At 34.3% G+C, this 18,420-nt stretch overlaps 2 long non-coding RNA genes across 5 annotated transcripts; both read left to right on the top strand.

Annotated features, from left to right (window-relative positions):
• Positions 1-1,659: 1,659 nt before the first annotated feature.
• LOC107868022 lies at positions 1,660-9,836 on the top strand. 4 transcript variants are annotated; one of them, XR_001673553.2, is made up of 7 exons: positions 1,660-1,908; positions 1,982-2,071; positions 5,880-5,977; positions 6,335-6,791; positions 7,127-7,351; positions 8,748-9,270; positions 9,353-9,836. It is a non-coding gene; the product is annotated as an uncharacterized LOC107868022 (long non-coding RNA). The 4 variants fall into 4 exon arrangements; XR_001673554.2 differs by lacking the exons at positions 1,660-1,908; positions 1,982-2,071 and adding an exon at positions 2,074-2,465; XR_007055094.1 differs by lacking the exons at positions 1,660-1,908; positions 1,982-2,071 and adding an exon at positions 2,080-4,612.
• A 527-nt stretch (positions 9,837-10,363) lies between these two features.
• LOC124898182 lies at positions 10,364-17,983 on the top strand. The gene is made up of 4 exons (XR_007055095.1): positions 10,364-16,043; positions 16,135-16,376; positions 17,361-17,459; positions 17,551-17,983. It is a non-coding gene; the product is annotated as an uncharacterized LOC124898182 (long non-coding RNA).
• Positions 17,984-18,420: the final 437 nt, after the last annotated feature.

Here is an 18,420-nt window from a genome sequence, read left to right as displayed (position 1 = left end):
AGAGTAATTAAGGATATGTATGATGGAGTGAAAACCCAGGTGAGGACGGCGGGAGGGGACTCAGAGCATTTCACTGTCCTGATAGGATTGCATGAGGGATCTACTCTTAGTCCCTTTTTGTTTGCATTGGTGATGGATGTGTTGACGCGGCGCATTCAAGGGAAGGTGCCATGGTGTATGCTTTTTGCAGACGATGTAGTTCTGATAGATGAGACTCGAGGGGGTGTGAATGACAAATTAGAGGTGTGGAGGCAAACTCTTGAGTCTAAAGGGTTCAGGGTGAGCAGAAGCAAGACAGAGTATGTGGAATGCAAGTTTAATGACGTGAGGTGGGAGAATGAGGTAGTAGTGAAGCTGGAAGCACAGGAGGTATGTAAGAGGGATAAGTTCAAGTATCTTGGGTCCGTGATCCAGAGTGACGGTGAGATTGATGAGGATGTCTCGCATCGTATTGGGGCAGGATGGATGAAGTGGAAACTCGCGTCGGGGGTGCTGTGTGATAAGAAGGTGCCGCCCAAGCTTAAAGGCAAATTCTACAGGGTGGTAGTCCGTCCGGCCTTGTTATATGGAGCGGAGTGTTGGCCAGTTAAGAACTCCCACATCCAAAAAATGAAGGTGGCAGAAATGCGGATGTTGCGCTGGATGTGTGGACTGACTAGAGGGGATAGAGTTCGGAATGAGACTATCCGGGAGAAGGTTGGTGTGACTTCAGTGGAGTGCAAGATGCGGGAAGCACGATTGAGATGGTTCGGACACGTGAAGAGGAGGGGCATGGATGCCCCGATCCGTAGGTGTGAGAGGCTAGCATTGGATGGTTTTAGGCGGGGTAGGGGTAGGCCGAAGAAGTACTGGGGTGAGGTGATTAGGCGGGACATGGAACAGTTATAACTCACCGAGGACATGACCCTAGATAGGAAGGTCTGGAGGGCGCGAATTTCGGCAGAGGATTAGGGCCAGTTTGGGTCGCTAGTGTAGGGAATTACTTGGTGGGGGTTTTATTCCTGTTATGATTCCGTGTTCCGTGTTCCATGTTTTATTACGAATCTGTTTGCTTTCCTCTACTTTCCTCTGTTTTATATTACTTATGGGTGCCGTATTTATGTTATGTAATCTGCTTCTGTGCTTTACTATGTGTTTGTGTGGTATCTCGTGCCTTGAGCCGAGGGTCTATCAGAAACAACCTTTCTACTTCATCAGAGGTAGAGGTATGGACTGCGTACATCTTACCCCCCCAGACCCCATTAGGTGGGAATACACTGGATTTGTTGTTGTTGTTGTTGTTGTTGTTGTTGTATTTTCGACCACTGTAGTTGGAAATATAAATAATAAAATAAATGTATTATTAGATATATAATGAGACCCTTATATGGAAATTAAATAATTATTTAAATAAATTATTAAATATGTGTTTCCGACTAAAGTTGTCGGAAAGTTAAATAATTAAATAAATATATTATTAAATATATAATCAGACCCTTATATAGAAAGTTAAATAATTATTTAAATAAATTATTAAATATGTATTTCTGACTACTGTAGTTGGAAATATAAATAATTAAATAAATATATTATAAAATATATTAAATTACTACCCGATTAAAGTAGTTAGAAACTTAAATTAAATATAATATATTAAATTATTGCCCGACTGAAGTAGTCGGAAACTTATTTATATAAAATATAAGCTAAATATATCATCTTTCCCAATTCTCTCTGTCAAAACTAGGGCTCATGTTCTCACTCAAAAATTGGGAAATTGACGACGATGATGGTGAACGACGATGGTGAACGACAGTATTGAAGGTCAATTTCATTAAAATTGACCTTCGAGGTACAATTTCAATGAATGACGGTATTGAAGGTCAATCAAGAAATTCCCATCTTAACTCACATCTTCACTGATTTGAGGTAAAAATTTATCCATTTTCTACGATTATAATTATTGTACTACAAGAGTTTATGGACGTGGTCCATTTGGCAGTTTTTAGTCGGTGCAGCTAGTCGTTAAACCATTCGAACCATTCACAATGGAGCATATAGAAGGTCTACATTCAGTACACTATCTCCCCTGGTAATGTTGTTTCTTCCACTCTCTCTTGAGCCTTCTTTGCCTAAATAAACAAAAAAAAAAGAAAATTATTTATAGGAAAATTAAAAATTCTCAAGTAACCATTCATTATGGGGGTTGCTTACTTCTTGTTCTCAGTTGGTGCTTAGGGTAATGAATAGATAAGACATCACTTGTACTAGGAGTGCACAAATAATACCCAACCATAATCCCTATTTATAATTGGATATAGAAGGAAGAGTAAATCAAATCTTCATGACTTTATAGTAATAATGCACCTTTAAGAGGCTAAAAAAGGGATTTTAAGTTATATGAACGGATAGCATAAAGATCCAAGGTTAATAAATGGCTCAACCTTCTGCTATCCGAATCCTCTTACTGCTCCTGGATGTGAAATGTAACAATATGCTCCGTTGTGAATCTTTTTAATCTAAAGAAGTTGCTCTTTCTTATGTGACTTTGTGTATATTTTTATGCTTATGTGACTCATGTAGTTGTGATGCTGCTTCTTTTTTCTACATATATAAGGGTCGTCCAGTTCTTCTGTAGTATTTTTGTTATTTTAGCTATTCTTTTCGTCTGGTGGAATTTACAAAATAGTGAAAAGTCTAAAAACTAGATTTGTGTATAGATATTTACTTTGAGGTTCAATGAGAAATATTGTACATTTTTGCTTCAGTAGATCTACTTACAGTAGAAAATATAGCCTAAACAAGAACACAGAAACCTAGAGAAGTTGGTATAGATGGAATGTAAGTATAAATTTCTTTTAGTAGTGGATTGAGTAGCTTGATGTTATGATTCCCTTATGGTGTAAAAATTAGGTTAAAGTTCCTTTCCCTTGGCATTTTGGCCTTGATATGATCTTAGGGTCGTACTGGTGGTGTTTTCTTATTGTGTGACTCCTTTACTTTGTACTGATGTTACCATTGTTACTATTATTACTTTGATTATTATTGATTCTTACATGATAGATGCCTAGAGTAGCGCTATTTAGATAGTATCTTCTTTCTTTATGATTCTTATTTGTTGTCTTAAACGTCCACATTGGTTGGTTGATTTTTCCTTCTATCAACAAGGATAGTTTGGTTATTGAGAAAGTCGTAGGAAGAAATATTTGGCATTCCACAGTTCTGTTGTAATTCTAGCATTGGCAATTCGTTTTCATGGCCCGTTCTTAAGGCTATTAAGTTGAGGTAGTTCTTTTGATTTGGCTAGTTCATCATCTGGTAGTAGTCTTGATATTGGTCTTATTGTTGAGATGGGTACTCTATTCTTCGTTTGATGTTATTTGTGGTCTAGTTGGGCTGAGATTGGCTCAAATGGGGGAAATCAGTAATTTCCCATTTTGAGACTTGTTCGGCCTTTATGATTTTATGGGATGCTTCTTCTTGGTAGTATATGTATGTGCATCAATTTTTGAAAACCAAAGTGGGTTTCCATTGGGAGTAATTATTTTTTGCCATCGATTGAATATTGATTCAACCAAATGCAGGTGGGGTTGTTCTTTTATCAACATGTGCTTTTTTTTATTTTCTTGTTTTAAATTCTTTACCGTATTTGCTTGTCTCCCTTTTTGCTTTTCTTTTATCTTGTTTGTGAAAAAATCACTTGGATTGGATTCTTTTCATAGGTGGGGTTGCTATATAAGATGTTAAAACTATTGGTAATTGCATTTCAAAGGTCAATGTATAGGAAGCTGTTAATACTTTACATATATACTGAGAACAACCAGCAAGAGTGTCATGTATATGTGAATTACTTATTCATTGTAATTCTTTCATCAATTGGGGTAACAGTTCTCTTGGCAGTGCTTGTAACAACCCAATTCCTGCAGCTCTGACTGATATTACACTTGAGATGGTTAAATTTCATTGGCCAAATTAGGATGCCAGAATGATTCTTCCTTTTTATCTTTTTGTGTGTTTTTTTTTACTTTTCTTGCTTTCTATGAAATGACAACCATAAGTTCACAAAGTGACTGTCTAAGGTTCATTCAGGTATATCTCAATTTCCAAATACAAGATCAATGAACTTCTATACTATTACTATTATGGTACAAGTTGTTTAGGAAATATTTACACTTGTGTGTGTATGTTTTTGTGTATAGTTTTTCTGCCTTGTTTATGTTCCTGAAGTGTTGTGCTTCTTGACGACTGAAGTTATGGCATTGGCTAAAGTTATGGCATCTAGGGAACTTTCATTGGCTAAAGTTACACTTGTGTCTGAATCCCTTCTTCTGAGGATTCATTGGCTAAAGTTATAGCATCTAGGGAACTTTCTTTATTGAACCCCATATGGGTTCATTCTAAGAGTAACCATAAGCCCTTTTATGCTATACTTTATAGGATTGATGTGGGAATTGTAATTGATTTAGAACCTTTTAATTCTAGTGATCCTGCATTACTGCTAGCTGGGGCAGTCCAATCACAAAAACTGGCTATCCAGTCGATAACTAGGTTGCAGTCACTTCTTAGTGGAGATATAGGGATTCTCTGTGATACCGCGATGAAAGATGTACAGAAGCTGACTGGATATTATAGGGTAATGGTCTATAAGTTTCATGATGATAATCATGGTGAAATAGTGTTTGAGATTAGGGGATTAGACTTGGAACCTTATTTGGGTTTGCAAAAGAAGAAAAATAACAATCTTCATTCATCAGATAAAAATAACATAACAGATTGCCTCTCATATGGATGTGTATATATATCTTGTATTATACTTCCGTAAATATGTAATGCAGCCCTTTTCCTTCCTTGAAACTATCTTTGGTTCCATTCTAGCGACATCTTTCAATCCATTACCAGTGGCACAGTGCTCTCCACACTAAGAACAAATAATTTATTATCTCCAGCATACACATTTTTCATTAGCTAGTCTATCCTTAGTAGTACATTTACCCGAGATAGCTAATTGCTGGATGAGCAGCCACTTTTAACCACCACCTTTGTTGGAAATAAGTTTCTTCCATTCCAATCCCCTCTTAGTTTATTTCATTAATGAAATCTCCATGGAAAAACTAGCTTTCACTAAAGTACTTTTAGCCTTCATGATCTTCCTTACTACCCAAGAAACTTGCTTTGGATACACTTCCTATGCACTCTTTCCTACAAAGGTTACAAAAGTGTTTGTGTCACATTCCTAATTACTCCTAGACATGATTAGGCAAAATATAGACAACTGTAGACATGATTCTAACAGAAACCAAATTGAGCAACAACCCATGCCTTACCAGGCAAGCGAATATAGTATGTACATGTGATTTCTTTTTGGGTCTTCAGTCCTTGTAGGTTGCAGTACTCTTAAATCAGAATCATGAAGGTTTTTCCCACTCTTCCCAGATTGTTACTGTAGATCTTCTCTGGTTCACTATAATTATATAATTAAATATCAACTCCTTTTCTCAACAACTATTTGTTCCACTCCAATGTATGGTAGTAAGTCTCTACTCTGGTTCACAACCCCTCGTTTCAATTTATATACCATAGTTTGCTTGGGTACAATTAAGAAAGGAAGAATTTTGAAAATTTTGGTCTTAAACATGCTATAATATTTGTTTGTCTATATGACTTTTGAAACTTATAGGCTTAAATATGGCAATAAAAACTTTTCATTAAAGGTAAAATAAGTTCAATTATTTTTAAACTTAAAGGTGTCATTCTTTTTGGAGCTGATTAATTAGAAATCATGTCATATAAAATGAAATGGTGTGAGGCAGGTGGAGGGGGAGAAAACAAAGTTAACATTTATAGAAGTTCTGCACTCCTAATGCTTGCTTGAAACTCCTAATGTTACAGTGATGTTACAGGGGTTGAAATTGTAGGTGCATTGAAAAATGTGTTGGCAATTGCAGCTATGTGACTGATTATTGTAATTCAAGCATCGATTCCGAGAATGAGATATTAGGTACTGCTATATAGGTTTATCATTCGTCTATTCCCAATTATTTCACTACTTCCTCATGGAGATCTTTACTGTATCAAGTCCATGTGATCATTCTTTCTAAAGAATCTGTGATTTTGAGTACTTGTTCTGATAATGATCTGTACAGTTAAGATTCAGCTAATTATTTGCTCTTTCCCAATTCACTTTAGACATCTATATCATGTCAAAACACTTTATGATGCAGGTAAGAACCCGGTGGTAGAAATGACAATCTAAAGTCTTGGAAACAACTCCCGACCTAATTGTTTAAAGTATATATCTACCTACCTTGTAACAAACATGACTATTCTTAAATTTGGTTGTTCCTTCCTTTTTCAGGTGGCTAGTAAATAAAATCAATGGCATCAAAAGGTAATGTTAAAGGACGACGTAAGAAAAGTAAGAAAGGAACTGATAATCTTTCTACAGGTCAATATACACTACTACCACCACCACCATCTATTACCACAACTCTTCAACCAACTACTACAAATATTCTTCCCCCTTCTAAATGCACTATTTTACTACCAAATGCATTTTTGATGCCTTCATCATCTAACCAGTTCCACATCTCTTCATCCCAAAATAGTTTGCATAGTAGCTCTTCATCTGTGCCTTCGACATCATCCGCACCAAGCCTTTCTCTATTGAGAGTTGGAGGTCCACTAACATCGCCATCCATTGATAGTGCTACAATGCCTAATGCTACAACAACTGTTTCTCAGAATTTGCAATTTAAAGAGGTATTAGAATATGACAATGTTGAGAGGATATGAATCATCCCTTATTGTGATGAGTAAGTAACACTTACATTTTCCTTAATTTTTAAAAGCTAAGATGATTGTTTAATATAATTTTATTATAGGTTCATTCCAGCATATGCCACCGGGCATATGGTTATAGAAGCAATTAAATTATTTTTCACAAAACCATGGAATAGTTGGTTAGAGATTCCATGGGAAATTAGAATTGACATGTGGAAAAGGTTTATGGTATAAAAAGTTTATCATTGCCTAAAGATAGTTTTTCTATTGTATCCATCAACTCATTTTATGACTTTATATTAAACTATTTTACAAAAACAGTGTTCATGGAGTGATTGTCATGCTAATGAAATATACTGTATTTTAGTTGAAAGAAGTTCTACGAATCAAAGAACACTTGTATGAGGTCCGGAGGAAATTGGTAAAACCTGGTTGGTTGAGTGATAAAGTGTGGACTTAGTTCTTGATATTATGGGACACTCCCGAATATAAGGCAAAGAGAAAATGAGGAAAGGCAAATCGAGCCTCTAAAATGGGTGGCTCACTGCATACTGGAGGTTCGATGAGTTTTGCTACCCACCAACGAAAACTGGTACTATTCTTGTCCAGCCTATTTATCCATTTACACGTGATACTTTGAGTAAATAATTTGTTGTTATTGTCGAATTTGTGTCTTCTGTAGCTGTAATTAAGCTACCTGGAAGTCTGAATTTAGTTTTTATTAATACCCTACCTTTTAAGCGTTCAACTATAAAGTCTAAACTCTAATAATCCATAGTGCTTACTGGTCGAGTTCTTGTTTTTTTGGCAGATAAAGATTCCCAATTAAGCTAACTTGAAGTCTTTAACAATAAATGAATAGGGCATACAGGGCTTTCGTACTGGAAGTCTTTAACAATAACTGGAAGTTTCTTATTCCACATGGCATACAATGCTTTCGTATAGGTTATTTTGAATAGCAATGCTCTTGAAGATCTAGGAGAAGAGGTTATATGTATTGAAAACTATCATAAAATTATAGTTATATTGATTCTGATCATGTTGAGAAGTTATGGTATATCCATAGTAAGCGAAAAGCTGACATCCTTTTTTGGTCTGTATATTCTAGTATGTTTGCTCTACAAAAGAAGATACGTAAAAGGAACTGAAAGTATCTGAAAAGTAATAAAGATAAAAAGTAAATTGAATTTGATGACAAAAGAGAACAACAACAAAAGTACAGTATCTTTGAGAAAATGTATTAAACTATAAGTTATAGAAAACGTTGATCTATACATATACAAGAGTTTGGTGACATATACTGATGTTGAGACACAATACTGATAGATTGATATGTGAAAACATACATCCACAAAATGTAAAAGCCACATGATTAGAAAAATATTTGTTCTCTCCTTGAATAGTCTATATGCTTGCTAGTTCCATTCTATGGCTGCAGATAATAGTTTCACCATTGATAACCAAACAATCCAACTGCCCTTTGAAATAAATAGAAAGGAAAAAAAGATTAAAGAAAGTTCTTAGTGCTACTGCTGCTGTTGATAATGATGTTATAAAGGGGCTTTGATGATTGCTTCCTTCCTTTCTGGACTATGTTCATTCACAACATAGAGAATAACACATCCTATATATTAGCAGGGCGACCCGGTTATGGCTTTAAATAGAAAACTGGTGTCTGCAGCCATGGCAGTGTTGCTCGTCTTTTGCTTTGTTCGAAAATAGCAAATTTGAGACCTCCATAACCTATTTCATTCTTCTGGATGGTGATTCTTGTCAGGTCAAAAAACCAATAGACCCTTGTGTTCTGGTCCTTCTCTGGAACTCGTGTACAGTTGGAAATCATGTACAGTAGGATATTAATGCAGGATCTTAATGCACAGGACTGAATTTTTTAAACTAGGAAAGTCTCTTGTTTTTTTTTTTGTATGTGTTACTGTGTTGATAGAAGTTACATAAAGAGGCAGTGATGATGGTGTTTCTGTTTCCAGGCTAACCAATTTTGGCATGGAATGACCCGACCTATATATTGGCATGGCAACACTATTTATGCCCTGTGATTGAGGCTTCTCTCTTCCCTACAATCAGTGTTTGCAGCCATGGGGTGGCTGGCTTCTCTTTTGCCTTGTGGGAGAACACACCTGAGCCCCATTTTTATGAAAAGAGTGAAAAAAGTAATCTTTTTCATGATTTAATTTGGATTAAGTTGAACCAACAATATTTTTCTACAAGATTTAATTTGAACCATTTTACAGTCCTACTGTATCACACCATATTTGTTCAGTATCAAATGAACACAACCTTGCAAGGATGAAGAATGAGGCAGTATAAGATGACCTTAAAAGCTAACTTTTACAGTAACATTGACCTGTATAAATGGGTAAAATTTTGCATATATTCTTAAATGGGGGAGTAGATGTACCTCTTCCTAAGACGTTCGAAGAGACACATAAGAAGAAAAAGCCGAACGGTACAAGAGAAGAATGGGTCAAACCGCGTCCTAAGGATGCATATGTAAGAAAATAAAATTTATATATATTATTTTCTTATTATTCAACCTATCTTGTTTATATAATGACAATTATTTTTCTTTTAGGAAGGATTTCAAAAAAGTATTGAGGATTGGCGTCAAACCCAACCTGCTTTAGAGGATGGTACCATGGTCCAACTATCGCCTGCTGATATGACTAGAATATGGACAACTGTGGTAGGTGGTCCAAAGAAGGGTAGAACCTATGGGCTTGAAGTTAACCAATCCCCGAGTAGTTCTTCCCCAATGTTGCCCAACTCTGCTTCTATTTCGCAAAATGCGAAAGAAATAGAAGCGATGAGAACAAAGATTGAAGAGTTGACACAACACTGTGCAGTTAGTGATGCCAAATTTTCCAAGTTTGAAGCGTTAGTCAAGAAGCATATGCCTTGAGGATGGGGACGATAGTGAATCAGATGATTAGATTGTAGTGGTTGGTTGTTCTTGTTTATGATTGTGACATTTAGACTTAAACTATTAGAATTGGTGTTTGTTTTGGATTGTGATGTTTAGACTTGTCTTAAAATGCTTAAACTATTTGATTCCGCTATTGGATGTTTCGAAGTGGTTGAATTTTTAAGTTTCGATTTTATTTATAATTTTTAAATTCTAGTTGAACATGAGAGGGTATTTTGACTACAATGATTGGAAATAATTTACTTATTAAATAATTTTTAACAAATATCTGACAACAGTGGTCGCAAATAATTTATATATTAAATAATTATTTATTATTCTTCCGACTATTGTGGTCGGAAGATTAATAAATAATTATTTAATAAATAAAATCTTTTCGATTGCGGTAGTTAGAAATTTGATAAAAAATTATTTAATGTATAAATTATTTCCGACAACAGTTGTCGAAAATAATATATATATTAAATAATTATTTATTAATCTTTTTACTACCGTAGTCTGAAAGTTTTTATTTATTAAATAATTATTTATTAATCTTTCGACCACAGTAGTCGAAAGATTTTTATTTATTAAATAATTATTTATTAATCTTCCAACTACATTGGTCAAAAAATTTATAATTATTAAGTAACTATTTTTAATTCTTAATTTAATATTTCCGGCTGTAGTAGTCAGAAATTTTCGACAGATGTGGTTGGAAATATTTTTCTGATAAACTTTTTTCCGACTACCACTAAACAATCGGAATATGGTCGGAAATACCTTATATTCTGAATACATGTGCTGTTGAAAAATACCAAATTTCTGGTAGTGGCTTGATTATGATCTCACATTCTATGTGGGATGAGGCGATGAAGAGATTGGGCATGTTGGAGGCCAAAGTTTGGAATATAAAAGGGGTATAAAGCCCTGGATTGACAAAGTTAGAGAACCAAGATAGACAGGTATAGGGTTGGTTAGACGTATTTGAATAATAGATGACCTGATAGTTGGGAAGCGGATAGGTTCCAGATATAACAGAAGTGAAAACTGAGGTGGCTGAAATAAAGAAGATAGTTGTTGATTTATACGATAGACCGATCATCCTAGAACCCATGGTTACGAAAGTTGTTCCTAAAGTACAAGTTAAAAATATCTGGGAAATTTTGGAACCTGAAGAAGACCCCTGAAAGAAAAGGAAGAAGATAAAGCACTAAAGTACAGAAAATGAAGCAGTAAAAAAGGCTAAGCAAGATAGCCTACTGAGTGAGATAGACTGGCAGGTATGGGTCGAAGAGATGAAAGATGGAGCTAGTAGCTCGAGACCAACAACTGATGATGTTGATGGAGGTGGTGATGTAGCCCTTTCGAGTGATGTACCACTGAGCGCACCTACCATAATTATTGCCACTACTATGGAGGCAGTCCTGATAACTGATGGGACTTCTGTTGAGAAAGGTGGGACCCGAGATGGGGGCCCACATGATTATGCTATATGAGTTGTCTCCTTAAGAACCTAAGTATGTTCCTGATCCCTTGTGTTTCATTTTTAGATACGCTGGGGATAGTGCGTAGGCTTTAAGTTGGGGGTGGGGGTGTACTAAGGTTTCCATGAGCTATACTTGCCATGTTTCAAAGTTCATGGCCATAATATGAAAAAAATATGAGAACTGTCATGTTATGTTGTGTTTTGTTGTTATTAGTTTGTATGGAGGAAACTTTGACTTATGGCAGTTGATGTGTTTTTTATGAGTATGCTGAAATTGTGTAATCTTGAAAAGTTTTGTGTTGAAATATTGATATCCATCCTAAAATTTAGATGTCTGTGTGATGTGTATGTGTGAGATGACTGAGAATTTTATAATGGCATTAGAATTAGGAATAGAACAACTAGGGAGAACAATTGCATAACTGGATAAGTAGTACTTAGCAGTATAACCCTGGACGAGTGTGTGTGAGGTACTCCTTAGTTCTCGGTGTGTCTGAATCAAGAACTCTCCCGATTGCTCTTACCTAGGGTTCAGGATAGTCGAGTAGAAAATGATCATAGGCCATTTTTGGTGTGAGTCCACTCGAGCCTAAATGCCCAATCTAATGTGATATGAATCCCTTTGATCCAAAATGTTTGAGCCTTAACTGATCCATTTTTTGTTTACACCAATTTCACCTTCCCGATTTACTTACAATGAACCTATATTGGCCTTTCTCTTCCTTGGATACTGCGCATCTCAACTCTGGGAAATCACCTAAGTTAAGAGTGGTTGTTATAGGGGTACGTAGGAAAAATGAGTATGAAGAAAGATGTTTAGAAAAAATATGAAAAAGGATAGGTACGGTAAAAATAAAAGAAAAAAATTACAAAGAAAGAAAAGAAAAAAAGAAAGTAAGAAAAGAAAATCGCACCTAGTCCAGTTTGAATATGCTTTAAAAATAAAAAGGGACACATAAGGGCAGAAATAAAATAAAAAAAAGTGAAAAATAATTGGACCCCGAATAAAGCGTAGTATCAAGGAGGCATAGTCACTGAAAATCTCAAAAAGAAACCATACCAGTCCCTAACCTACATTACAAGCAAAATTAAGTCCTTTAGTGATCTTGTCTCGACTGTTCGGAAACCCAGGAGAAGAGCATATGGGTAAGCCTATGGTATTCTGTATACACTGGTGGTACTTCTTTGTGAGCGAGAGCATTTTTTTTTTATAAACCTGAATAAATTAATTGATCTTAACTGAGTGAATGGGATTTATTTGACTGTGAGCGCACATAGGTTATGTTGTTAAGTTTCTAGATTGTTCGATTAATGTGGGTTGTATCTATGCCTGGTTGTCTGTTACTAATATAATACCATCATCAGATTCCTTTATGTTTCTGTGTGTGCCAAACTGATACACAGTTTGATTCTTTCAAAGTTAAAATTAGGAGGCGAAACTAAAATGTTGAAAAAGTGAATTAAAAATCACTGCCCTAGGTGTGTTAGGATCTTCCTTTTTAAGCATCGTTATTGTGTTGGTAGTATTGATTTTTATTTTGCCTGAGGATACACAAATGTCTAAGTTGAGGGTGTTGATGTGCCATGGAAACATGACACTTTCGATGCTTTAAACAAAGAATTTATGCTTGAATTAGGTTGTTTTAGTAGATATAAGGGTGTTTTGTTCTTGTTGCAAGTAAAACAGGTAAATAAGAGGCTTGTAACAAAAGTAGAAGAAAAAAATGGTAAAATGATGAAGTCTGCAGATGATACGAGTCACCTTATGAGTCGTCAACACATCATACAAATCATAGGTTGACTCATAAGCACAATAGAACCAAAAGCCAAGAAGAAATCTTAAGTAAAGAAAAGATATGACTCAGTCATATGAGTTGTAAGATGATCATGTGGGTCAGTCAAGAAACTATAAAGAGAACAGAACCTCAGGCTGTCATTCAGAGTTTAAGTCACCAAAGAAGATGAGTCGAAAGACTGAGTATGACTTGTATGATCCAATCACAATCAGACCAGTGTTCAGAGCCTTAAATAAAGAAGTCCCAGTTGGTAACGAGTGAAGGCCTGAGTTGTATGGTCAAGGCAGGACTGGTGAGTAGGAATTGTAAGAAGAATAGAAAGTTGAAGCCCTAAAAGATCAGACACTAGATAACATACAAGAGGCACTGTATGACTCATAAAAAGACCTTACGAGTAACGATCGAGTCGTACGTTGTGCTGACTTACTTTTCCTTTTTTGTTTTCAATTGGATTTTTGGGTTGTTTTGAGATACTATAAATACCCTAGGGTTTATCTTTGATTAGGTTACGTTCCTTAACATTATTCCTATATTCTTTTACATACTTTACATTATTCTTGAGATTTTTGGGTTATTCAATTCAAGACTTTGAATGTTATCACTACAAGAAAATGTACAATTAGCAACAATTTTTTAGCAACGACAACATTATTGTTGGCTTAGATCGATAAAGGCAACAACTTAATTTTATTGTTGCTACATCTTGTAATTTTTAACCACAGTTTTATATCGTTGCCAAAAATTATAATTTTGTTGCTATATTCTAAAGTTAATATAAAAAAATTTAAATATAGACAAATTACAACAACTTTTTTACAACAAACATAATTTTGTTGCCTAAATTAAATAAAAGGCAACAACTTGATTTAATTGTTGTTATTTATGAAATATTTGCCAATACTATATTTTTTATTGCTAATCCGTTTAATTAGGCTTAACTTTCATTAGTTTTTTTTAATCTTCCACCAAATATCAAGTAAAGGCGGCACATCCCCAAAAATATTGGAGACCCCTTAGTTACCTCCAAAATAACACTACTACAGGTTTTCTTTTTTCCATTGAAACCCAAGATCTCATCTCCATTGATTTATTTATTGCGGCATTTACCCAAGCTATTTCCTTGATTGCTTTCTCCAAGTTTGGTGAGTTATTAATTATGATTTAGTTTATACATGGTTTGATGACTTGTTTCTTGAGTTATTGTATTCTTTTTAATTTGTGGATGCCTTAAGAGTTTTTGAATTCCTTCTTTTTAGTTTGTAGATTCTCCGTAATGATTTAGCTCAAAATTTTTGGCTAGAAAAGTGTTATTTCTTTTTTTGGGTTTTATGGGTTCTTAAATCTGGCTATGGCAAAATTAAATTTGAGTTCTTTGTTTGAGAAATTATTGTCAATCTTTACAATTCACTATTATATTTTGCTTCAAAAACAATCCTTGAAAACAAAATAATTTTTGTTCTATCGAGATTCACTGGTAAATGAAAAATTGAAGGAAGAACTCTCAACTCTCACATAGGTCTTTACTAGGGGTGAGTTCAATTCTTTCAAACTTTCATTAGGGTCTTCGATTTTCAATTTTTCAATAGTGTGAATGAAATTCCAAATCAAATTACTTCGATTCGATTTCGTCTAATTTGATTCTTTGATATTTATAAAGAATGTCAATAATTAGAAGAAATAAATAAATTTCATGTCTCAATTCGAAGGAAAATGTCTACTGTGTTGGTCTTCGGTAGAATATATACTTTGATGAGATGATGATAATGTTGAATTTTCAATTACTTACAAACTGCTAGTAGAAAATCTAAGCAGAGAAAGATACTTCAAGAAAATATCGCTATCTATTCATGATGATTCCGTATCACTTAAACATTATAGGAGTCAAAAAACTAAGTGTTGTGTCAAGTTACCAGTGCTTGCGTGTATATGACTTGGTAACTTGTTTTTAATGTAAATTATTTAAATTTCATATAATACAAGTAGAAAATTTGGTCAAGCTATTGTTGGTCATTCAGGACATGTCCCTTCTCTGCCATAAACATTTTCTTTACTTGATGGTGTTGTATCGATATACTATAGTCATATCAAATTGAATAGGTGGAAAGCTTTTAGAGATTATAATGTGGATCAGCTGCTCTTCCTTATAATGGATGGTAACATTGCATACATTAGGGTCCCAAAGTATCCAAATCCTCTAATTTCTATCAATACCATAGTCGTATTCAACTTTCCATTTCACATCCAGTTTTTTGCATATAGACGTAGCCTTATTCTCTTTAACTCTAGTTTTAATAATCCAGCTAAATGGATATTATTTTCCCTCAAATAAAGAGACAATTCTCTCTACTTATGTCTCTTGTTTATTTCCCTAACATTCCATACCAAGCAATGCATTAAACAATTGAGGTTCCCCCACCTTTATCCGAGAGATGTAAGGTAATAATCTCATGAGCCCCGATAAGAAAAGCTTCAAAGCCATTAGTAGTATCCTTGAGAGTGTTCGAGGGAGGTTTCTAAGAGAGAACTTTCTTGGAAGGGATAAGAGAGTCATCTTCAGAACCTTCCCAAATAATAAATTTCTCTCCAGTATCTTCATCTATGAGCTGCTAATCCCCAGGAGTGTCCATAGGGGATGACTGTAAGTTTCTTTGTTTGTCACCATCACTCTTTTCCAATGCACAATAACATTATTATTATTAACCTTCCCAAATGATCTTTCCAATTTGAAATGAGACAGAGCCACAACTGGTGGTCTTGGTGCATCAAGCATTGAGATTTATCTTAACTTGGGGAATGCCCCAACTACTATTTCCTACAAAAATGTATGGAAACAATACGTTGATGCCCACCACAGTTGTCATAGGGATGAATGTTTTTTCTCTAGATAATTGCAACTTGATAGTTTATTGAATCTCTTTGTCCATAGAAGTTTTATTTTAAATCACCTTCTTGATTTATACCTTTGATTAGTCTTTATTTGTTAAAATTTTTAATATATTGCAGTCAATAATGATGACAAATATGGATATTTCTAATAATAGTGAAACTACAAATGTATCTGCGATCCCGGCTCTAGGTAAATTTATTTATTTATTAAATTGTGTCTCTCCAAATTTGTAGTTGTGTTTTATTTATTTATATCTAAATAATTTTATGTGCTATTATAGAAAAAAAGAGAAAGGGAAGAGGAAAGACAACAGGGCTTTCAACCCAAAAGAAACACAAGGAAAATGATAATGGAAAGTTGAAGGTGATTATCCCACTAGATCGAATAGTAGCAGTAGGTGCTGAAGCTAATGTTTTTATTACCAAGCTCTTAGTGAAAGTTCATCATAATGCTAGAGATGACATCAAGAATTGAAAGGGAGTTCCTGAACTGGCAAAAGATAGGATTATTGCTTATATGTTGGTAATTTACTACTCCCATTTGTCTAATTAACTAAGACTAGATTTCGACATGTTCTGCGTATCTAAGATGAAGGTTCAAGAAAGTCATGAAGCAAAGACTTTCACCAATTGAAAAATCTCCAAAATCATGAGAAAATTGGCAATATGAATTTGTTTTTATTGGTTTTGTTGATTAGTTTCAAAGCCCGGAACTTGATAATTCTAAACTAGATTAAGGGTTGATTCGTTATGTTGGATATTTACTAAACATATATTCCACATGAATAATAGTGTGCTTGTGAAGGTAGGTTCGGGGGTTGGTTTTCTGTCTAGACAAAGCAATATTACAAAAGATGTGGTTCAGGAAATGCCTTTAAGGTTTAAAAAATTCACCATAGTTGTTGAGTGTATTTGCAATGTAGAAACTGATGGTTACCTGTCTCTGATGTTTTCCCACATAAAAAGCACCTAGAGAATAAGATCATCCCTCTTTTCATTAGATTGTTCTGGGTTTGTAGTCTTAATGTTTGATTCTATTTTGAATGCAGGACACTTTTCAACTTTCAAATACAGAACACAATCGAGATACTATTCTTTAAACAACTAAAAATTTATATCGATATCGCCGTAGCAGACTTCATGATCATTTCAAGAAATTTTCTACAAAAGAAGAAAGTCTGCAAAATATACCTTCAGATGTTAATGAAGTTGAATGGAAATTCTTGGTAGATTATTTTAGCTCTGACGATTTTAAGGTAGTTAAAAGTATAAATGATTTAAATTTTTATTTGATTTCTTATACTTAGATGAAAATAAATATTTATAAGCAAAAACAATGGAAAGAATGAGTGAAAGAAATAAAAGTAACAAGACAAAACAGGAAATGCATCATATTTTTGGCAGAAAATCCTTTTAAGCAGTGTCTTATGAAGCGGTAAGATCTTTATTTCTTTTTATCGATTGTGATTATATTTTCTTCAATAACATAATTATATTATTTTAATAGAGGGACACAAACACTTGAGAAGAGCCAAACTATCAAAAACTTTGGGAAATGACTCATATGAAGCCAAATGGACAGTGGGTTACTAATGCTTCTGCTAAAGTGAATGCACACAAACCCTTCTTATTGGTATTTATAGAACTAATTTTTTAATAAATATTGAAATTCAAAATTGATATAACTTTTTTTGTAGGATAAAGTGAAAGATATTATTGCTGAAAAAGTTCAAGAAGTCAAAGAGGACACTGATATGGATCCTATTATCAATGTTGCATTTGTGCAAGTTGTGGGTGAAAAATCAAAGTACATTCTTGGTCAAGGATCTGGAATTAAGTCAGCAAGTAGGATATCGAGAAATAAAATTCAACAGAAACTTAAAGAATGACAAAAGGAAGTGGAAGATGAACGTCGTAAATGAGAGAGTGTACAAAGCAAGCTAATGGAAGTTAAAAATCAGCTTAAAGAGAAAGAAGAAATTGAGAAGTAATGGAAGTTCGTTTAGTGCATGAACAAAAAATGTTAAAAGAGAGTGTAATGGCACTAGTTTCTCATATGCAAAGCTCTAAGATATTTGTTTAGTATACAACGCTAAACTAGTAAATGTTGCATTATTACTTTTATTTTTACACTCTCATTGTATCTCTGCCTCTTTGTTGTTCTATTCTCCTTTTGTACAACAGACTAAGTTAACTATATGTACTATATTTAATATAATAGACTTCCGCTTCTAGCTATAATTTTCAATATGGTTACAAATTCAACTACTTCATATGAGACAAGTCTTGCAAGTCTTATGGATGACAGCTGGGTAAGTAAACTTCATAGATCCTCAAGTTATCTTGAAGTATAGCGTGTGGGTATTTTTTTAATAGTCCAATGTGGTTGAAATGCTACTGGAGTTTCTTTGCTTCTCTTTAGTTGTGCTTCTAGTGAAAAGTTTGTGTCATTGCGGTGGTCAAGGCTGAAAAAGATTTATTTTATGCTAAGTATGGTGTTTTCGTGAAGTATAGCATATGGGTATTTTGTTAACTGTGCAGCTTGTGTATATATTTTTTTAGTATTT

The sequence above is a fragment of the Capsicum annuum genome, chromosome 4 (genome assembly GCF_002878395.1).
Source record: "Capsicum annuum cultivar UCD-10X-F1 chromosome 4, UCD10Xv1.1, whole genome shotgun sequence".
Lineage (NCBI taxonomy): Eukaryota > Viridiplantae > Streptophyta > Magnoliopsida > Solanales > Solanaceae > Capsicum > Capsicum annuum.
The sequence above is the reverse complement of the archived record's forward strand: the minus strand, read 5'-3'. Positions and strand labels throughout refer to the sequence as shown.